Consider the following 20,360-nt stretch of genomic DNA (forward strand, 5'->3'; position numbering starts at 1 on the left):
TATGCCGCCCTTCTCACCCTGAAGGGGACTCAGAGCGGCTTACAAGGTATATAATAATAATAATAATAATAATAATAATAATAATAATAACAACAACAACACTTTATTTATACCCCGCTACCATCTCCCCAGGGGACTTGGTGTGGCTTACATGAGGCCGAGCCCAAAGTACAACAATACATGCAGTAACAACAACAATACAAGCAATTTAAAAACAACAAAACAATAAAACAATAACATAAACATTATCAATAGGACAACACACTTTAAAATCTATGGGTAGGCCAAATGGAATTAAAATTAAAAATAATGCTGGACACGGGCTAAAAAGTGATGGGGCGGTTTGTGGAAACATATTACATACAATATATTATATTATTAGCATAGTACAATATCAGCATTAAACATTGCTATATTGCACCATACCACTATATCGTTATATTATTAGTAATAATAATAATAATAATAATAATAATAATAATAAAAACATGCCCTTTGCGGAGTGGCTTAAAGAGCTGGGCATGCTTAGCCTGCAGAAGAGAAGGCTAAGAGGAGACATTATGGCCATGTAAGTGAGGGGAAGTCAGAGGGAGGATGGAGCAAGCTTGTTTTTCTGCTGCCTTGGAGACTAGGATGCAGAACAATGTTTCAAACTATAGGAAAGGAGATTCCACCTGAACATGATGAAGAACGTCCTGACTGTGAGAGCTGTTCATCAGTGGAACTCTCTTCCCTGGAGTGTGATGGAGGCTCCTTTTTGAGTTTTTTAAACAGAGGCTGGATGGCCATCTGTCGGGGGTGCTTTGAATGCGATTTTCCTGGTTCTTGGCTTGGGGTTGGACTGGATGGCTCACAAGGTCTCTTCCAACTCTGTGATTCTATGAAGTTCAGCTAAATTGATTTCCAGCAAGGATGAACTGGATGCCTCTGAAAACCTGGGAAACAGACTGTTCAAGGTGATGGGGTTTATCGGTTTTTTTCACCTCCCAATCCTCCTCAAGCCATTTATTGGTCAAGGAAAGGAGGAAAAGTTCTTTCCGAGGAAGAATTGCTAATGGATGCTTAGGGCTTCTTTATTATTGCAACATTGTAGAGAAGCTGTATATGTGTGTGGGGGGGTGTGGGTGTGTATGTATATATATCAGTATCCCACTGAATGTTACAGTTGTCTATCCAGCCCTGCATCTGTATGACAACAATTAGACTGTCATACAGATGCAGGCTGTATGAACCCTCAACAACATGGCTGTGATGAAATGAATGTGGGCCATTGCAGTTAGACGTGGGAATTTTTGTTGCTGTTCATTACTATTTTATGGAGGCTAAGTAGAACTGCTCAGCTCCTTTGCATCCCACATAAACAATTAGGGCTAATTGACTCCTAATTATTCTAAGAGAAATGTATAGCCTGCTGAATGCCACTTAGCTCCAAGATAAATGCATTTATACTTTTCAGAACATAAATGGAAATGGAGAAGCAAAAGCAAGAGCTGCAGGCAGGGGGCTGCTTTAGAAACATGTCTTCCAATCTGTATCCTTACAAGCGTCCACAAAGGCACATGCAGGCACCCTGAAGCATTCAGTTCTGTGACTTGCCCAAAAGTTCTTATCCCCCCCAGTTGTGCTTGGTTGGTTTTCTTAGCAATTTAAATTCAAACATACATTGGTGGGAACATAGAGAGGAATTGATAAGGTAGGAGTTCTTTTGTGAATATAAGACTACTTCTTCCTGGGATGCATTTTTTTCATGTCAGGAGTAACTTGAGAAATTGCAAGTCACTTCTGGTGTAAGAGAATTGGATGTCTACAAGGATGTTGCCCAAGGGAACCTGTGACCTGTTGGTCTTCAGTATTGTTGGCACAAGGGTTTAACCCTTTGCGGCACCAGGGGCTCCTTGGGATGCATTCAGGTACCATTAAAGCTCCGGCTGAGATTATCTTAAACCAGAACTGTTGTTTTTGATGAGAAACTCCCTTCTTAGCCAGAGGGTGTTAATATATGGATGCATGTGTGGAAGTTTATAAGTGAGTGAAACTCATTGTGAAACACTTTTCAGCCAGGAATCTGGGATTGCACTAAGCTTTCTCAACCTGTCACCTCCAGATTTATTAAACTCCAAGACCCGTCTTCAAGTAGCATGGATGTGAAATTGTACTCTTAACATCTCTAGAAGGTGGTAGGTTGAAGAAAACCGCTTAACACATAGGAATAGGTTAGATAAGGGATTATATGTGGGTTTTTTCCATGTCAGAAGCGACTTGAGAAACTGCAAGTCACTTCTGGTGTGGGAAAATTGGCTGTCTGCAAGAACATTGCCCAGGAGACGCCCAGATGTTTTTTGATGTTTTATCCTCCTCTGGGAGGCTTCTCTCATGTCCCTGCATGGGGAGCTGGAGATGACAGAGGGAGCTCATCCATCTTCTCCCCGGATTTTGAACCTATGACCTGTCAGTCTTCAGTGGTATAATGGTAGTATCATATAATTATAATTATTATATCCGCTTTTCTTTTTTGGTTCTGCATATTATGGTAACCAGTTATTGTAGCTCAAAGCCTCCTTAGTTCCCCTTTGAATTCAGGTGCTGTTGTTGGCCTTTTAAACTCTGATGTGCCCTTTCTTTTATTAGGATGGATGTTAGCTGTCAAATGTGTGAGAGAGGAAATCTTTAACAAAAGAAACTGCTTTCCTAGCCCATAATACATCCGGGGATTAAGCTATAGCTAGATCAAATGCAGACTTAACTGGGTTACAGAATGCTAGAAAAATCTTCAAGAGGTTATTCGGATAAGAAGCATGGCTGGACTTATGCTTATAAGATTGATATGCCCTATTGCGAGTCTTAACCTCACCTTGTCCTCTCGCTTGACTTAAAAAAATAATATTCAACAATGTCAATATTAATCATCTTCAGATAGGATGTTTTTACCTTGTGAGTAGAGTTTCCTCTTGCATATACAGGCAGTCTCCAAGTTATGAACAAAATAGGTTCTGTTCTTAAGTTGAATTTGTTTGTCAGTCGGAACGGGTACATTTTTTTTCCAAAGTCGTCCCCCCCCCCATTCTCTCTCTCTCTCTCTCTCTCTCTATATATATATATATGTATGTATGTATGTATGTATATATATCTTTGAGTAGCAACTACTCCCGTGTTAATGGCAGCTTCACTGGCTGCTGATCCGCTTCCGGGCTAAATACAAAATGCTGGTTATTACTGCATCTCTGTATACAAACCAGCATAGGCACTGCAGTCTGCGGAGGAGGTCCTGCTCTTGGTCCCACCCCAAGTGCAGCTGGTTGTTGTTGTTGTTGTTGTTGTTGTTGTTGTTGTTGTTGTTACACTCCGAGCCCTAGGGGAGTGGCGGCATATAAGTTTGAATAATAAATAAAATAGCATAGGGAAGGGTTAACACCCCTGTGGTGTTTGTTTTGCCCTCTGTGCCCCTGTTCAGAAGATTTCACCTCACTTTCAGCCCCTATAACAATTGGAGTTTGAAAAAAATGGCTTGTGGAAACAAGACACCTTTTCCTCATGATAACTCTTTCAGGAGTGAATTTCCCTTCCAAGGGGTAGATTTCCCTCACTTCCTGTTGTCTCACCTTTGTTCTTAACTATGAGTTGTTTATGAGTCAGATGTTTGTAACTCAGTGACTGCTTGTAAACTGCATAGGTATTACATGTTGTGATCTGTTTCAAATAGTGTTTCTTTTGTAGAAGCTATGTAAATAAAACAGGGATGGTAGCTCTCTGGATGTTATTGGGCTGCAATTCTCATAGATCTTAGGAAATACAGCTAAGGTGGAATATCCTGAGTGTTGCAGTCCAATGTCTGTAAACCCAAATACTCCCTTTTCCTTTGATTCAAGTATAGTAAAATCCCCATGACTCCCATTATCTGTGCCTGGGGAAAACTGGTCCATTTAGGAATTTGCTAAATCCTCTAGACAATTCTAAGACATGCTTCTTCCAGAAATTACCAGAGTTGTGTTGGAGGACCTAATTAATTCCTGTTTCATAAAGATTGGAGGACCTAACAAATTCATATTGTATAAAAATTACAAAATAAGAATGTGTTCGGTCCTCCAACACAACTCTAGTATGAAATACTAAGTTCTTCAAATAGGAGTCTCTAGTCTGTAATGGAACTTTATGGTATGTTGAGACCATAAATCAAGTATTATGATGGTGTTCAGTCACATCCATGCCCTGAACAGGAATTTATTCCCCATGGATAAGATGGGTCTTACTGTATGTTCTCATGTAAATTCCCAAGACTGGCAAAGAGCCCATGGATCCAGCAGGACTGACATCAGCACTTTGCATAGAGCCCCAAAGATGTCCCATAGTACTTGGAGTAATTCTCAATTTGCCTGCCCTATCATTAATTGAGGATGTCTTTTCCTATCGTGCCATAGGCATTATCAATAATGTAAACTTCTAGGTGTGATATTGCTAGACTTTTCTCTGTGGTTTATTGTAGTTGCATTGGAATGATATCACAGCTATGAGAGCATGCCGATCTGTGAACTTACCTGAAATGCATTGCAATTATTACATTTTCCTTGAGGATGACATAGCATTAAAACAAGAGAGCTTAGCAGCACCATAGATTTAATAAGTGATGAAGAATTCTCAAAGGATCCAACTGTATGCAGTTAGATTTTTAGAGCTGATGTGCCGGATTTTAAAAGTAATCATTAGGATCAGTTGCCAGAGGGAAAAGCCAACTCACTCAATGGCTGCTTTATTCTACCATCTTCTCAGTGGTGGTGGTGTTGTTGTTCCAGATCGAAGGGACATCCAATTAGATTTGTAGTTCTGATTGTTTAAAAATCTGATGAAAACTTTGAGTTCTCTCTCCCCAAAAAAGTTTCTAGAAATATACTGGTATATAATTTCTGCAAAGAATATTTTGCGTACCTTTTATTTTACTGCAATTTCTTTTACAAACATTTGTTGTAAGGAAGCCACAGGGGGAAAGTGCCGTATATATTTTAAAAAATATAAATGTTTGGAAAAATATTACATTGATCTCTTAGAAAGACTAAAGGCTAAATGCAGCAGAAAGACCTGGTTCACCTGGTTCCTAGACTTTCTGGAGACTATCCACGGACTTCCTATTCCATATATACTGGAGTATAAGCCGACTCGAATATACGCCAAGGCACCTAATTTTACCACAAAATACTGAGAAAACATATTGACTCAAGTGTAAGCTGAGTCAGCTACTGGCAAATTTCAAAATAAAAATAGATATTAGTAAAATTTCATTAATAGAGACATCAGTAGATTAAATGGTTTTGAATATTTATATAAAACTGTAATTTAAGATAAGACTTCCCAACTCTGATTAAACCATTATTCTAATCTTCTTCAATGTAAATGTGCTTCCAAAAATAATAGAGTGAAACAATAAAAATAATAATAGTGTAAAAATGGAAATGTAATAATAACAATAATAATAGAATAAAATAATGAATGTAATAAGAATAATAAATAGAGCAAAATAATAAATGTAATATACTCGGGTATATACGGTAATTCTAGATTAAGTACCTCTTAGTTAAGTTTATGCTCCTACAGATAAATGTGTCCTATGTGATTTCTGCCGAGTACCACAATAGCTAACAAATAAGAAGCAACCTAATTTAAATTAAGCTGAAATTTGAGAAATGTAAAACTACCATGAGTAATAAGATATTAATTTTAGGTTAGGTCAGATACAGTTTACCTGTAATGGGGGTTAGGCTTTGCTCCTATGCTTGAGCTCCAACACCAAATGCTGACCAAAACCACAAGTAGAAGTGGCATCCAAATGTATTTTGGGGTAATTATCTCAAGGCTCGCAGGAGCAGAAATTGATCCTTTTCAGTCATTTCTCCTCCACCACCCAAATTGGGGAATAATCTGTGGGTTTGCATGCTGCCTATCTCTCCAAAGTCATACTGGTTCAGAAGCTACAAAGAACAAACACATTAAACACAGAGCTTAGACTTCTTGAATAATGTAGCGCAGATATATAAACCCAATTTTCCTAGTTTCCAACGTACCTCACAACCTCTGAAGATGCTTGCCATAGATGCAGGTGAAATATTAGGAGAGAATGCTTCTAGAACATGGCCATATAGCCCAAAAAATCTACAACAACCCAGTGATTCCAGCCATGAAAGCCTTCAATAATACAATGTAGCATCTACTAGAATAGCCCAGTCTTACACTTTGGGATTTTACTGACAAATTTGGTTGTTGCTTTTCTGCAAAAACATTGTGCACATCTGCATTGTTTATTTTGTGCTGTGTCATTCATTAGTATAGTTCACAAGATAAAGTAAATATTCACCAAGGGAGAATGAGAAGCTCGAAAGAAAAGTATTCTCAGATATGACTTAGAGACAACTGATTCAGGCAAGCAATTCAGGCATGAGATACCACCTTGGGAACTGTCTACCAAAATGTTGGGACTGTCAGGGCCAATTCTTCAGGGGGGGTTTGTGCTCAAGCCAGACATATTGCCAAGCACCTGATATATTTTCACAAACAAGCAGGCAAAGAACTCCTTATTTAAATAGGAAGGTGTTAAGAGGTATGAAGAGGAGCATGCAGTAAAGGTACTGTTCTTAATATGTAATATTTATTTTATGTGTTTAAATTGTTTTTTCAAGTAACATCTTAAAGTCATATTTTAATGGGATGGATTATTTAATGCTTTTTTAAATTTTGTGTTACATGTGGTATTCAGTATTTTATTGGATCTTCTGTTGTAAGGTGATGCTGGTTACATTTGGAGGGAAGTGGGATATAAATAAAATTAAATTAAAAATAAGCAAGTACAAAACTCAGTAATGTTTTCTCTATAGTGGTGAACTCATGCTTGCCTAATCACAGCTGTTTCCTTTGGGAGTAAATCTCTTTTCTGGTAACTACTCAGGTGAACTTGAAAGTGAATTTGAAAGGAATATACAGTAAGACATCCATATCTGTGGAAGAGTGTATTCCTGAGAGGATTGTGGTTACTGGAAACAACTTAAAAACAATGACTTCAGGTCCCAGCATACCCTAGAGTTGAACTGGAAGATCTAGAGATTCCAAGAAGCCCATGTTTGTGTGTATGCGTGTGTATATACGAGCAATGGTTTGTCATATGTACAAGCTTCATCTCATGTCATGGACAGACAGCTTGTTTTCTTTATACATATCAAAACCCAGGTGAGATCACTTTTTGTTTCCCAGTGCTGGTTGAGTTTAGAGATCCCTTCCCCAACAGAATACTATCCAGATGGGTCAGAATGCATTAGAGGTGGGCAACTATGGTTGCAACAGATCTGGGTTACTGTGGAAAGGAGAATAATAATAATAATAATAATAATAATAATAATAATAACCAACTGTATTTATACCCCGCCACCATCTCCCCAAAGGGACTCGGGGCGGCTAACATGAGGCCAAGCCCAAAGATACAACACAGCAAAATAAAATACAAAGCCACAAAAATTACATCACAATAAAATACATAAAGTAACAAGATAAATAGTGCAAAATATCATAATAGAAAGTCGAACACAATGGGTGGGCCAAATGCACAAGATAAAATGATAAAACCCTGGATGATAAAGAAATAGAAAAAGTATTTGTGCGGGAGGAGCTCAAAAAGGACGGTCAGTGGGGTTAGGCCTTCATTAAGGATAGGGGAAGTGTATCATGAGGACAACACTGTAGATGGAACAAACAGAAATGGGATCTTTGGCCATTCTCCAAAGGCACATCAGAAAAGCCAAATTTTCAAATCTTTCTTAAGGGCTGCTAGGGTGGGGGCTTGCCTAATCTCACCAGGTAGTGAGTTCCAAAGCCCAGGGGGCCACAACAGAGAAGGCTTTCTCCCTTGTTCCCACAAGTCGTACCTGTGATGGAGGAAGGGGTGAAAGGAGGGCCCCTCCCCAGAGGATCGAAGGGATCGTGCAGATTGGTGGTAGGAGATGCGGTTACGAAAATAGGTGAGTCCCAAACAGTTCAGGGCTTTATAGGTAATAACACTCCCTCAACTTCTGGTAGGACAAACAAGTGCGTTCAATGTAACTGGAGTAATGTCCTGTCACTTCTAGTTTCAAAATTAGTCAATATTGGGTTGTGTTGTGAAAGCTTTCATGGTCAGAATCACTGAGTTGTTGTGAGTTTTCCGGGCTATATGGCCATGTTCCAGAAACAATCTCTCCTGATGTTTCACCCACATCTGTGGCAGGTATTCTCAGAGGTTGTGAGGTCTGTTGTAAACAAGACTAGTGGAAAACCAGAAAATTCACAGCAACCCAATATTGGGTTGGGTTGTTTTTCTGTAGCTTGGAGGGACCGTGCAGTGTTTCTGCCATACTGTTAATCTACTGGGGAATGCTATATACTTCAGGGTCCCTACTGTGTAAGGCAGTGGTTCTCAACCTGTGGGTCCCCAGATGTTTTGTCCTGCAACTCCCAGAAATCCTAATAGCTGGTAAAAGTCTGGGATTTCTGGGAGTTGTAGGCCAGCAACAACTGTTGCTCTGGGCCAGAGTGAAGAGAGAGGGGGCCAGAAGACAGTATATATAGTAATATATAATAATTGATATTGTACTATGCTAATAATATAATATATTGTATGTATATTTATCTTGTAAGCCACTCTGAGTCCCCATCGGGGTGAGAAGGGCAGCATATAAATGTCATAAATAAATAAATAAGCCACTGGTGTAGGGTGACAAACTTGTCAGCCCAAATTTGCTGAACTCCTACATTACATCTTCCATCATCTCTAACCATTGGAGAGCTGATTGATAGATCCCACAGCTTCTTCTTTCTGTGTATAATTTCTTTGCCTATTGCAACAGCACAGCCAGCTGTAGATATGAAAATATCTGTCCACCCTTGTCTATTATTGTCTATGAATGGCTGCATTGGTATCAAAACAAGGATCACAAATATGTTTTCCACTTGTGTTTCGGGAGGGGGGGGTGTTTTGGTTTTGGTGTCATTTGTACTGTTTGGACAAAGAGCTGAACAGGATAGCCATTGAGATTACTTTTAACTCTATCATTGTATGTGAAGACAGGGGGAAGAGGAAAGAGAAGCAACTGGATCCATTTGTGCCAAGCTAACCTTTTCATTTTCTTCTTTATTGCTCTTTGAGTTATCACTGTGCCTCCAGTTCCAAATAGTTTGTTGTCATTGAGGTACTTTGTATCTTATCTTGTCTGCAGAAGGATACAGTTAACAAAGCTTTTTATTGTGAGTGGTTTTTTCACATAGGAGTATTGAGGGACCTTTTAGAGCCCAGCGTATGAGCAGAGCTTTACAAGAGTTGAGGATGAAACCTTGAATGCCCTGGCTGAACCTTTTATGGTTGGTGTTAGGACCTCTAACATGGTAATTTTTCTCTTATTGCTTGGAAATGATCCTATCTCCTTCTACTTAAAGCCTCAGTTTTAATCCTACTTGTTTATTACTCCTATGATGCCCTTTCTGCAGGGAACTTAAGGCAGTTACTCAATTAACAAAATATATGTATTCCTGGGCATAACCTCGATCACAGAAAATATTGTACCACAGGCAAAAATAAAACAGAAAGAATGGAGTTAGATTTCTATGCCACAAAAAAGAAAAGTTATTCAACATATTTAAACAGACTTGCTATCATATATATTCAAGTATAAGCTGACCTGAAGATAAGCCGAGGCACCTAATTTTACCCCAAAAAAACCCTGGGAAAATGTATTGACTTGGGTGTAAGCCAAGGTAGGAGCTACTGTTAAATTTCAAAATAAAAATAGATACGAATAAGATTACATTAATTGATGCATCAGTAGGTTAAATGTTTTTGAATATTTACATAAAACTGTAATTTAAGATAAGACTGTCCAATTCAGATTAAGTCATTATCTTCTTCAATGTAAATGTGCTTACGTAACCTTTCAAAAATAATAGAGTAAAATAATAACTGTAAATAATAATAATAATAGAGTAAAATATTAGAAATGTAATAATAGTAATAATAGAGTAAAATCATAAATGTAGCAATATAATAATAAATAGAGTAAAATAATAAATTTAATAATAATCGAGTAAAATAATGTAAATTTAATAATAATAATAATAATAATAATAAGTAGAGTAAAAATAAATTTAATAAAAATAATAATAACAGAATAAAATAATAAATAACCTTGATTTGAGTATAAGCTGAGGGGGGCTTTTTCAGGTGCTGAAAAATTCGACTTATACTCAAGTATATACAATATTCAAAATTCACAATATGAAAATGTAAAATGAAATAGCCAGGTCAGGAAAGCCTTGCATAAGTAAGCAAAAATATTATTTCTAAAAAACCTCTCGGAGGCTTCTTCCATTGATACACCCAGAGATTATGTATTTTTTCGCCAGTCCCCACTTTTCTTAATGAAGTTCACTTTGTTGCTCACAGCCGAATAGCTATACTTTTTTAACATGATGGGAGTAGCTGTGAGACAAGCTTCTCTGCTTTCCCTATTTCTGTCAGCAAAATAGAGAATGGCTGTTTATGTTGCCTTTAGTAGACTAGAACGGAACCCCATTCTTTCCCAACTCAAGCTTTATTGCAATGTTCAGTGCAAACATATTGCTCCAACCCATCACCCATAGACAGAGCAGAGAGAATCAGTGCTTCATTTGGTTCTCCCAGGATAGATTAAGCTCTTGCATTTTGCTGTTCTTCTCAGAGAAGCAGATGGTTCCTTTTTTTGTGGTAAAAACTAAGATACAGTACTCACATTGACCCATAGATAAGTCAACCCAGTGTATTGTGGTTGGTTTTTTTAAAATTAAAATGTCTAGACTTACACATGAACATATGAGATAGCTCTCCTAAGCCCAAGTCTGACACTCTAACCAGAGGTGTCAAACTTATGGCCCTCCCAAGTCCAGAAGCCCTAGCCAGCTTGCCCAATGGCCAGGGATACTAAAAACTGAAGTCCAAAACTCCTGGATGGCCACAAGTTTGACACCACTTTACATTTGGCTCAATATTGCTTCTGCCAACTGTTTTGATGGTCAACCTTTATCCGCTACTTGTACTGGTGTACCTCTGTTATCAAGAATATTGTGTTTTGCATCCTGGTTTTGTAGCACTGGTTCCATGAAACTGTCTTTCAGGAACTCTGTGGAGAATGGCTTATTCGACACTTCAATGTCTAAAATACATAAAGATTCATTGCTCTGCATTAATTGAGCTTGTTCCTTGTAGGTTGATTTACTGTTCTAATTATCGTAATGCAAGAGTTCCCTATGTGTGAGCCTTTATATATTTCAGTAACATTTCTGTTTTGAGTTGGCATTGTTTTCAGCTGGTTTGCTTTCTGTCACAGTGACACAGAATGAAAAAGAGAGGTATTAAATAAGTAGACCACAAGGGAAAAGACCGAAATTAGAAAAGGAGTCAGAATAAAAAAGGTTGAGAAGAGGTGTTAAATTGGAGATTGCCAAATGATGTGGGTGTTAACTAAAATCAGATAAAGCATTAAAATAGCTAAAGATGGGAAGGTAAGATTGAGACAGAAAAATTATACGTTATCTTTCCCAAAGCAACACTGTCTCCTTTCATAAGAAAAAAGCATGAATACTTTGTTTACCAGGGAAGACTCTTTTTTGTTCATTTGTTTTTGCCTCCTTTTTTATTATTATTATATCTATTTGTTGCTTTGATATTATTTTGGTCCCTCCATCACCTGATCTACCACAGAGTCATTTTGATGGTAGTGCCTATATTCTACATATTTGGAAATTATAGTGGTCTGTTTTTTCAATCTGATTTATGGTACCACATAAAAACAGAGTTTTAAGGAGGTGCTTTAAGCCTGAAATTGATTGATTTGGATTATTATTATTATTATTTATTACCTCCCTCTCCTTGTGGCTCAAGGCGGGTTACAGAATAATGAAAACACATAATATTGTAAAAGTACTACAAATCCACATAGTAAAATGTATTTCTATAAAAGCTCCATATTAAAGCGTATTTCTATAAAATACATATTAAAATAAACAAAACAGAAATGAAACACAAGACACACGTTAAAAGTTCATGCTTAGAGACTGGCTGGGTAAGCCTGCTGGAAGAGACAGGTCTTTATATGGTTTTTAAATTCTGACAGCTGATCTAGCTGTTGGAGCTCTACCAGCAGGTCGTTCCACAGTCTTGGGGCGGCCAATGAAATGGTCGTCTGGGTGATGGTTGCCAGTCGGGTTCTGGCTGGTTGGAGTTTGTTGTTTTCTAAACATCTTCCTTCATAAGGAAATGTGGTTATGTAATATTCTGTTTGTACAAGCCAAATTAATAAAATTAAATATGGCTCTTTTTAGAAAATAAAAAGCTGAAAATATACACATGCAGCATTAAAACCTGAAGGAGCCCCCTGTGGCATAATGCGTTAAATCCTTATGCCGGCAGGATTGAAGACCGGCAGGTCTCAGATTTGAATCCGGGGAGAGCACGGATGAGCTCCCTCTGTCAGCTCCGGTTCCCCTTGCGGAGACATGAGAGAAGCCTCTCACAAGGATGGTAAAACATCAAAACATCTGAGCATTCCCTTGGCAGCATCCTTGCAGACAGCCAATTCTCTCACACCAGAAGTGACTTGCAGTTTCTCAGGTCACTTCTGACACAAAGAAATCTAAAGCTGAGTAGACCCAATGGATCAGTGACATTTATATAAAATATTGACCCTGGGATTCAATATTTGGTTCAATTTTAGTTAGAACTAGTCTATGGATTTAGGAATAGATGTGGACTGCACAAGCTAATATATATACAGAGCATTGAGAAATTATTTTTTGAGACAGCAAGTATCCTGCCATCTGGTGTAGCTGCTGATCATGTAGACTCGAATATCCTGGGAGTTGTAGTTCAAATAAGATAGACTTTTCATTTTTTTACTTATATTATGACAGGTATAAATGTAAAGCGGCAAATTTAAAGCTGCAAACCTAATTGGACTTAACTGGGAGTGTAATGGAACAGAGGTAACATGTATAGGATTGATTAATGATCAGACTTTTTCTGACGAAGTGCTGAACCATAGTATATACCACGTATGAGATGAACAAGCAGCAGTGAAGCCTCAGGCTTGTACACTTAGCTCTCCTTTTGGAGGCAGCCACAGAAAACAAATTGGAACTGTTTCATTCTGTTTTAAGTTAGTTTATCACACTACACTGTTATAGCACTGTATTCTATTTTAATTGCCTTGGAAATATTCTATGGAATTCCTGATTTTGTAGTTTGTGAGCTCTAAGTTCTCTGTTGCTAAGAATGCTAAATGCCCCTCCCTGAACTACAAATCCCAGGATTAAGTACCATATAGCCATGGGACATAAAATGATAGGACCATTGGTTTGATACATTTCAACTGGTGGAGCAGAACTCAGATTATTTTAAATTATTGTTATTTAAAGCAAGTCATTGGCAAATGTATGCTTTGGGCCTTGGTGGCTCAATGGGTTATCTGCTGTCTGTAAAATGCTGTAGCAACCTAACATTATTATTAATAATTATTATTTACATGTACATAACAACACAGCACACATGCACATTAGGTCAAGTGTCTGGGATTCGCCTCTGAATTCCGGGCTCTGCCCAAGGGTCTAGGATATTAGAGGTATTTTTGTAGAATAATAATAATTATTAATAATAATATTACTATTATTTTATTTCTTGCCTCCTCGTGGCTCGAGGTGGGTTACAACATAGCTAAAACACAGAATCATCATAAACATTATAAAATACACATATTAAGACGTATTTCTACAAATCTATATATTAAAATACAAGGAACAAAGATTGAAATATAGTGAACACAAGACACAAGTTTAAAATTCACAATTAAAACTGACTGGGTAAGCCTGTATGGCTATATGTCTTTGACAATTTCTTCCCCTTCCCCAAACTACCTTCACGTGCCGTGGTGTGTTGTTTATGCTGAGTTCAGCATGGAGTTCAGTTTATTGACTGGTCTTTCCCAGGCAAGGTATTGATTATTCTGAGATGCTGAGTCAGTTCAACCGGCTACGGTTTCCTTTTCTCGCTCCCTGGGGTCCCTACTGACCTTGTGCTCCCTGCGATCAAAGTCATGTAAGCAGCTAGTTGGGCTTCATTCATTCATTGAGACTTTGGTCATTGTAACACCACATTCCTACAAAATAGAAACTCATTCAAGGATGCAGACTTAGGAGTGACAGGCGCACTGAAAGCATATAATAAAAAACAGAAACTGGATGAGCTATCTGAACACGATTGTGCTGCATTTTTTGTGTTTTTGACTACAGGTTGTCTTGTCTTTCAACCTCATTTGATCTGTTATCAAAACAAATCCATGAATTCGGTTTCATTGCAGGGAGGAAGATTATGACTACTGAGAAAATAAGATATCAGCGCCTTTTTGAATTCTCCTGTGATGTGGCTTTGTTGCATCTCTGCTTATTTACATCCTGCTTTGATTATTATCATTTGTGTTTGATGCTAGAGAGACTCCCAAGGCAAAGAGTTTTAAAGTGATTTTTGGAGATTATGTGCCTATAAGAGAGCCAGTGTCAATGATCACATTTGCAGTGTTGATTACAGGTATTTGCAGTCAGCCCAGTCGGAGAGCAAACATAAATTGTACATCTTCTCAGTTCAACTCAGATTTTGGTCCAGAGCCCTGTTCATCTGTGGTTATTCATAAAAGAAGAAAAGGATCTGCAAGAGTATCTTGCAAAGCCTAACCTTTGTAGACTACACTGACACTGCACTTCGTTTACAATTTTTCTTACATTCAGAAAAACAAATTGCGAACACAGGTAACTGCTTAATGCCAAGCCACATTGTTTATTCCTCTGGCGTAGAATGATACTATGGTGTCAGCAATTCCCTGTCAAACTGTCCATTAGTCGCCTTTGTTGGGAACGATGGGTGTTGTAGTTGAACATATCTCCTGGAAGTGCCATATTGGAGAAAACTGGGCAATATGAGCAATATGTGCTTTTTAGCAGTGAGCACAAAGGTAAGGGGTGAATTACATTGGGAAACAAATTGGATAAAGCAGTGATGCAAGGCAGGGATATTCAGTAATGATATCCAACAATTCTAATCTAACCATAGCAGTCGGAATAGGTGTTCCTGTAATGTGCCCCAATAACATTTTGAATTAGGGTTGTGCATTCATGTAGAATTGTTATTCATTTCTGCTTGTTTGAACCGGAAGCCCCCATATTTGTTTTTCAGCGCCTCCCAAAAACAGGCATGCTGCCAAATGGGTTTTTCATTCAGCGTCCGAAAAAAATGGTTCTTTTTTACCCACTGGCAGCAACAGGGTTAAGAAAGCACCCATTATGGGGGGGACTTCCCACAGACTCCCTTTTCATATCCTTCATTAAGACCTAGATTTAAAAAAGCATCAGAGTTACCACTCTTTCTGGATCCTTTCCCTTTGTAGAGGAGGAGACCAGGTTTAATGCTTCTTAAAGCATTAATGTTCTACTCCAGAGGAGAGACAGGACACTGGCTTTGAGGCTCCTGTGGTGTGCTGGGTCCATCTCCCCAAGAGAGAGGCTGAGGGAGGGAAGGAGGGGGGAGCTCTTTGGTCCTTTGCTGCGTGTGCTTAGCTTTGGTCCCGACCTCCAAAGATACAGAATGGGGGACGCCTGGCTCGAGAGCAGTACGTGTGAAAAAGATCTTGGAGTCCTCGTGGACAACAAGTTAAACATGAGCCAACAATGTGATGTGGCGGCAAAAAAAGCCAATGGGATTTTGGCCTGCATCAATAGGAGCATAGTGTCTAGATCTAAGGAAGTAATGCTACCCCTCTATTCTGCTTTGGTTAGACCACATCTGGAATACTGTGTCCAATTCTGGGCACCACAATTCAAGAGAGATATTGACAAGCTGGAAAGTGTCCAGAGGAGGGCGACTAAAATGATCAAGGGTCTGGAGAACAAGCCCTATGAGGAGCGGCTTAGGGAACTGGGCATGTTTAGCCTGAAGAAGAGAAGGCTGAGAGGAGATATGATAGCCATGTATAAATATGTGAGAGGAAGCCACAGGGAGGAGGGAGCTAGCTTGTTTTCTGCTTCCTTGGAGACTAGGACACGGAACAATGGCTTCAAACTACAAGAAAGGAGATTCCATCTGAACATTAGGAAGAACTTCCTGACTGTGAGAGCCGTTCAGCAGTGGAACTCTCTGCCCCGGAGTGTGGTGGAGGCTCCTTCTTTGGATGCTTTTAAACAGAGGCTGGATGGCCATCTGTCAGGGGTGATTTGAATGCAATATTCCTGCTTCTTGGCAGGGGGTTGGACTGGATGGCCCATGAGGTCTCTTCCAACTCTTTGATTCTATGATTCTATGATTCTATGATTCCTTCCGCTGACACAAGCTGGAAGCCTGCTAAAGTTTTACATGTTGGTGGTGGTGGAGGAGGAGGCCGGACCTGGGAGGGTTAAATATACCCCTCTTTCTGAGATTGTTTGTCCTTTATCCTTCATTAAGAACTGGATTTTTAAAAGCATCAGAGTTACCACTCTTTCTGGATTCTTTTTTGTTTGTAGAGGAGAGTGGGTTTAATGCTTCTTAAGGCTGTTTAGAGGAGAGGCAGGTGTGTCTGCTTTCTCTCAACAGCACCAGAAGCCACACAGCTTTCCAAGAGGTCTTTCAAGGAGGCCCAGGGAATGAAGAGCCAATAACCTGGAACTCAGTCAAGCTAGGAGCATCACGTGGTCACGAAAGCAGAGGGGAGCCAGTTATTTGCTCCCACTTGCATTCTTGTTGAGCTGATTTCCGTACTGGGAGGGGGCTTCCCTTTTCGTGCTCCTGAAGGGAATGAAAGAATGGATGAAATGAGAGAAATGAATTCCACTCACAACTCTATTCTGAATAGACCTGAAGGAAGATGTACAGGATTCACATTAGAGCTGCAGGAGATTCTTCAAAAAGGTTATTCAGAGAGGAGAGTTTTAAAATTTAGTTCAAGTCAAAAGTAATTGTAACTAGTTATTGAGTGAGACATTTTTTTGTTTTGGTTCAGTTTTATCAGAATTTGTTAAAAATTGAACTTTTTCATGGAATGTAGAAAATGAGGGTTTTTTTAAAAAAATGAAAGTATGAAACTTGTGTGAAATGTGAAAAATTGATAGATCCAGCCATCCAGGCCTCCAGTTCTGCATGCATACGTTTAAGAGTTAATCACTCAAAGCTCAGTGCCTGGTTGGATGGCTCTATTAGTTATAGTTGTCCCCATATTTTGATGTTTTGAACCATATTGGCACAAACCATATTGTCACCTCTTTTTTTTCAAGGGGCTTCTGATCTTGTACATACATGAGGTAGGCAAGTATAGAGACAGGAAGAGCTAAAAAAAATGGGGAAAAATGGGGATGAGGGTTCCTGTTTTTGTTTCCAAAGCTGTTTTTTTCCATAGAAATTGGGATAAAAAGTCCATAAAAACAAAAAGTCTCAGAAATCTTTCATTAAGGCATTCATGTTATATAGTTGGAATACCATGTCATAGATATATTATTTATTATTTCAAAAGAACATATTCTACACACTTTTTAATTTTTCTGGAAAGACGACTTAAAAAAAAGCTTTCCCCCCATTTTTTCCAGGCATTCTCATCTCTAGGCAAGTATAGCATGACCTTTTTCTTGCCAGAGTAGCTTACCTGTTTTACTTGGACAAGGTCAAGTACATGCTAAAATTAGGAGTAATATTATTTTTATAGTTTCTGGGGTATTACTCCAAAATTTCATATTCAGTACAGAGAAGTTGAAGTTTTTAAAAAAAAAATGCAGACACGGGAATAGGCAAAATGGATGGATTAACTTGTTTATCAAACCAGCAGCCCTGCAGGGAGTTGTAATCAATACCTTACAAAAGAATCATGTAGGCTACTTGTAATGAAAGTACAGAAATGTGCTTCTGACCCTTTTTCTTTTGTGCAAATCCTGAAGTAGGTTAAAGCAACACATGAACTAAAATAGTCTGGTAAAAATACAATAATACAGCTTGTTATGAGAGTGTTTCAAACAGTTAGTTAGACAGTCATCGCTCTAACCAAAAACACTTCATGACTGGAGTAAAAACAAAGTAAAATATAACTGTAAACTAAATATTTGATTGTCTTCCTATATATGTTTTTGTCTTCTGAAAGACCCGGGTCTTTCTAGCTGACAGATTACCTCAGGACAAAGCAGGGTTTTCCTGCTTTGTCCCAAATTAATTTGTTTTTACCTGAGGTGTCGTTTGGACACCCCAGGGGAAAACACGGGCACCCGTGCTTCTAAGGGACTGTCTGGATGCGCCCCTAGTTGAATTCAACTCATGGCAACCCTATGAATGAGAGACCTCCAAGTCACCCTACCAGCAATGGACTTGCTCAGGTCTATCAGTCTCAGGTCTGCACTGTCATATAATCCAGTATCAGAATGAAGATTTACTGCTTTCAACTTCATTATACAAGTCTAAACTGCCATATAATTTGCATTCAGAAACTGGATTATATGGCAAAGTCGATGGTGCCCATGTCCATCTTTTCCTATTGTCTTCACCTTTGCCAAGTGCTACTGTCTTTTGTAGCAAGAAATCTCTTCTCATGATATGGCCAAAATACAACTGGCTCAATTTAGCCATCTTGGCTTCTTGGAGAGTTGATTTAGTCTAGGGCCCATTTATTTGTCTTTTTCTTTTCATTTCCTTCATATGCCACTTTGCATTTAACAAACAGTTGTTTTTTAAAACATAGCCTTTGGAAACAGCTCTCAGTGATGATCCCAAGAAAGCTGTTCTCAGGAACAAATTCCCAGAAAAACTAGCAGGTTGCTAGGAACATCTCTATTTATTTACTGAGAGTCACTCTGGAGGCCTCCCCTTTCTGCCAGAGAGTTGCTCTCCTTATTAACAAAGGGGAGGTGAATTATTAGAGATGGGCAATGCCAGATGGCAACTTCCCTGCTGTTTACACAAGGGTGGGAGGTGAGAGAAATCAGGCCGAGGCAGCAAGGAGATGCTTCTCTCTGTCTCTCTCAGACAATAAGCAGGTTCTAGCATAGTCCTGCTGGGCAGCCATCCTGCCCTCCCTGATAGGCAGCAGCTGTGCATCTCTCTGTTTCCACAGGAGAAAAAAAAATCAAAATGTATCTTTTACTAGACAGACCGTTGGTCCATCTGGTTTCATATTGCTCATGTCAAGGTGCATCTGCTTAAAGACCTAAGTGACTTGGAACCTTGATATTTGAAGGACCACTTCTCCCTACATATGCCTGCCTGCAAAGTGGGGGTCGTGTAGAGTGGATAGGGGCTTTTGGCACCTATGGCACCTTTGTGGAACACCCTCCCTTTGGAGACCCAAGTTGCATCAATACTGGTTTTGTTCCAACACCAAATTAGGACATGATTTTTTTAATTAAAGATTTCAGTGGCTCATTTATTTCAGGTATACATATACAATAAAAAGACATAAATACCCTAAATCAGGCATGGGCAAAGTTCAGCCCTCCAGGTATTTTGGACTGCTACTCCTACCAGCTGTTAGGAATTGTGGGAGTTGCAGTCCAAAACACATGAAGGGACACAGCTTGCCCATGCCTGCCCTAAAGGTAGCAAAACCCCTCTGATCTTGGTAGTTAAGCATGGTCAGCTCTAATTATTACTTCGATTGGAACCAACAAATACCAGATATTGTATAGGTTATATTTCAGAGGAAGGAACTAATAAAACCAGCTCTGAACTTTCCTTCCCTATTAAATTCATGAGTTCACCATAAGTTGTCAGGCAACTTGAAGATACATAGACTCATGTTTTTATAATGTTGCCATTTTAAGGGGTTGTAAATCTTGCTTTTAAATGGGTTTTAACTGTTGCTATGTTTGATACATTATTATTTCATTCAAATTATTTAAGTCTTTCATATAGACATGTTTTAAATAGTTTACCTTGTACACTACCCAGATATCCTGTGATAAGGGGCAGGAGGTTCGAAGTGTTTAATAAATAAATATTGTCTGCAGTTAGGTGGTATTAGCCTGAAACCATTTGCTATGGCTTGATAGGAAGTGCGAACCAATAACATATTTTAGCAGTCCTATACTACAATACTTCCTGGCAGCAACTGTTTGGGACACCTACTCACATTCTTCCTGGGTCTTTTCTATAGAAGCCAGGAGCCTTGCATATGGAAAGCCAGTGCTTTATCGTGGTAACCATGGCCATCTAGACCAGCATTTCTCAACCTGGGGGTCGGGACCCCTGTGGGGTCTCAAAGGGGTGTTAGGGAGGTTGCCAAAGACCATCAGAAAATACAGCATTTTCTGTTGGTCGTGGGATTTCTGTGTGG

General features: G+C 38.9%; 1 protein-coding gene across 2 annotated transcripts in view; it reads left to right on the forward strand.

Moving 5' to 3' along the window:
* Positions 1-20,360, forward strand: part of TMEM63C (transmembrane protein 63C) — a 101,744-nt gene that overhangs the window by 29,806 nt on the left and 51,578 nt on the right. The window lies entirely within an intron of this gene.

This window comes from Anolis sagrei, chromosome 1 (assembly GCF_037176765.1).
Source record: "Anolis sagrei isolate rAnoSag1 chromosome 1, rAnoSag1.mat, whole genome shotgun sequence".
NCBI lineage: Eukaryota > Metazoa > Chordata > Lepidosauria > Squamata > Dactyloidae > Anolis > Anolis sagrei.